This window comes from Thalassophryne amazonica, chromosome 20 (genome assembly GCF_902500255.1).
Source record: "Thalassophryne amazonica chromosome 20, fThaAma1.1, whole genome shotgun sequence".
NCBI classification, from domain to species: domain Eukaryota; kingdom Metazoa; phylum Chordata; class Actinopteri; order Batrachoidiformes; family Batrachoididae; genus Thalassophryne; species Thalassophryne amazonica.
Window position 1 is genome coordinate 63669907 of NC_047122.1, and position 3507 is coordinate 63673413.

Genomic DNA, 3507 nt, shown 5'->3' on the forward strand with positions numbered 1-3507 from the left:
CTTATGACAGCGAAATAAGATTGAGGCTTGATGTTTTACAGTTTAAACGTGAAATTTATTATAAATGCAACCAACAATCCTGCCTTCACTTGGATTGTCAGTCGCCGTGCCACATTACTCAGCATTTACATAAATAAGACTTCTCGTCTAGTTTGTCCTCATCCAGCTGGCGACATAGTAACCACTTGTCTCTTGTCACTATAAAATGCCCACTCTGCTTGAAAATGATTGACAGCTACTCGCTTTGCCTCACTCTCTTTTAGCAAATGAGACCAAGGGGTGATGGGGTCCCAGCTATGCCTTACAGCATTGTAAACAATGCTTGCCAGAGTGCCTTCTCCTAGACAAACCAGTTAATGACACCATTTAAACATTTTAAACACCATAAACATTTTTCATATCATCATGAATTATGCCGAGGCTGAGGCTCACATTGGCAAATACTAAATAAAATAGAGTTCAACTGATATCAGTTGCATATATTATCACATGTAGTAAAAGTTCTTTCTACTCACTTAAAATCATGTCTGTTTTGTGATCTACTCTGAGTTGCTGTTACAACTTGTAAATGTCTCTCTCTCTCTCAACACGTGCACGCTCCTCCTCCTATTTGCAAATTGGACAGTTTGTGTGGATGTCACCAGATCTGATGCTGGACATGACAAACAGCGGCGTCTGGGATATTGAGAGATTTTTCAAAATAAAGCTCTCAAAACAGCTGGAAAAAACACTCTGCAAGACATCAATGAGGAATGTTGTCACATTTTAATATTGTGAGATCTTGTGGTAAAAGATCTCATCAGACCCTTAGTAACATCTACCATCTAGCTAGTCAACCCAATCTCTTCAATGGCTCGCCATGCTAGTTTATTACAACCACTGTCATATTACCGAGCCATTTATTTTGACAATCGTAAAAACATATCAGTGTAGTTTACAGCAAATTGTAAGACTATACTGGACAACACAACTACACAGCCTTCATCTACTGTAACTAGTTTATTATTTGGTAGACACAAGCTAGTTAGATAGTTATCTCTTAGACCTACAACGGCCATATTGGCTTGCTAGTGTGGAGGTTTTAGTAAACATTTAAAATATATGCCAATCACATATGGCTGGATCGTACAAATTTATTCATTTAATTTTCCAAAATACTAATTGTTCATATTTCATTCACAAATATTTCAAGTTAGTGCCATTCTCCTCGTTGTGTATGCACTAATTTATTCATATCTAACCACCAACAGGGTTGCACCGTTGCGGTGTGAAATGTGGCATAACTTAAATTATAAATTATAAAGAAGCTTGGTCAACCTCTTTGACCTTCACTCCCACTTCAGCTCTGTTGGATAATTAACGTGTCATAATGCAGAACGATGTGTTTTGTCGGAGGTGAACAGACTCACATGGTAGAATGTTTTCAAGCCTGTGACCTTGGACGCTGAGGTCTCATTTTCCAAACCATTACCAGTGGAAGAGGCAGTTATCTCTGCCCCGCAAGATCCTCGTGTTCACATAAAGAAACAAACAAAAAAAAAATCACACATCCAATCATCTCTTTACTCCACTACTGCAATAACACTCAAATTAAGTCCCTTGTCCTGGAGGCATTAGAATAAATGTGAACTGACTGTTTTGTCTGCGTGCACGTCCAATCAACAACCTGGAGCGATAATAATGATGCCACATTGAGGATTATGAAACAATATAATAACCTCTATGAAAAAAAAAAATCCAACTTACATTCAGAGTTTGTCCAAATGTGATTTGATGATCTCAACGTCAAAGATGTGATTATATCAGATTTGATATGACTGGAACAAAATCAGGGTCTCAAACTAGTAAATGGTAATGGACTGCATTTTTCTAGTGCTTTCCCATCTTTACACTGATGCCTCACATTCACCCATTCACACTCACACACTGATGTCAGAGTGCTGCCATGCAAGGCTCTCATTACACACCGCGAGCAACTAGGGGATTAAAGACCTTGCCCAAGGGCCCTTATCGATTTTTCGATCAGGCTAGGGTTTGAACCGAGCATCTTCTGGTCCCAAGCCCAACACTTAACCACTAGACCATCACCTCCCCTGATGGCATGTGGGCCACATGGTTATGGCCTGTCCCAGTTATGTAGCTTGAAAATTTTACCTTGATGGAGCGCGATCAAACAAGTTTCAAGCCTTCTTAGTAGTCACTAAGAATACCCCGTTTAAAGAACTTCTAACATGATCGAAGACTGTGAATACCTGGAGGATACCACGTACTATCACCGATTTCAAGAATCACCAGATTTGAAATTTGGTGCCGATGATTGCAGTAGCTACTACGTATACCAAGTTTGTTCAACATTGACAAAGGTGGATCAAGACATTTCTGCAATGCTTCAAAACGAGCCTTGAAGGAACAGCATTCTGTGGAATAGCTCCATCAGCAGCCTCTTGTTAAAGGTTAACATGTGAAGACAAGCAATGCTGGAAATAGCAAGCGCTAGTTACACTACCTAGTATAGCCTTGCTTGTTAACTATAGCATTAGCGATAGACTACAGACTGAAATATAGACTATTCCAACAGACATTTTTACACTTTCTACAAGATACATACTATTATATTACATGGAAGGTATTTTAACTAGTACTTCATTTGGTTCTCAGGGATAGGGGTGGTGGCCAAGTGGTTAGCACTCCTGGTTTCAGTGCAGAAGGTTCCCGGTTCAAACCCCACGTCTGCTGGTTTCTCTGTGTAATGTGGAGTTGTATCAGGATGGGCATGTTGTGGCTGGCGTGCCTGGCTGGCTTTTGTTTGTCTTCTGTTTCTGTTTTTTGGTTTTCCTCCCAGGTGGTGCGCATTTGGGACTGAGTGGCTGTGTGGCTGAATTACCAGAACCTCACCCTGATCACCTGAAGCTGAGCAGGTGCGGCTCGTCAGGACTCACAGCTGTGGTGCATCTACACGGATTGGAACATGGTGGCATTTAAGTCTGGAGTACACAGTGTGTATTTGCCAGAGACTCGACCTTGTGACCAGACGGGTGAGATCGTCGTCTCGAGAGCCATCTCATCATCAGTGGATGCAGAGAACGTCCAGGTTTGATGCATGGTCTGTGAAAGAGGAGGGGGTGAGGTCTCACGCTCGTCAGCACACTTCCTGAGGTACGTTAGATTTTGTGACTAGCATTTATACAGTCAGTAAATGTGGTGTCCCTCACACCTTATTATATTGAGCTGTATGTTAGTCGTGTAATCAGCTTCCACTGCAGTGGAGTATTGTGAACTGGGTGTTCCATGCCTGCAGGGTGGGAAGCTGATTAGTAATTAAGCCAGGAAGTGTTTGCTGTTTGTGCACCTTTGAGCGGTCTCTCTGTGTGTGAAGTGTGGACTCACATAATGATTTCTTCTTTCACAGACTCGGTTTGTCGCGGCCACCTGGGGGGTGTCGGCGGGGTCCTTGGGTCCGAACTGGTTCTGGCTCCGGACCGTTTTGTGCTGCTAGGAACGCACCGC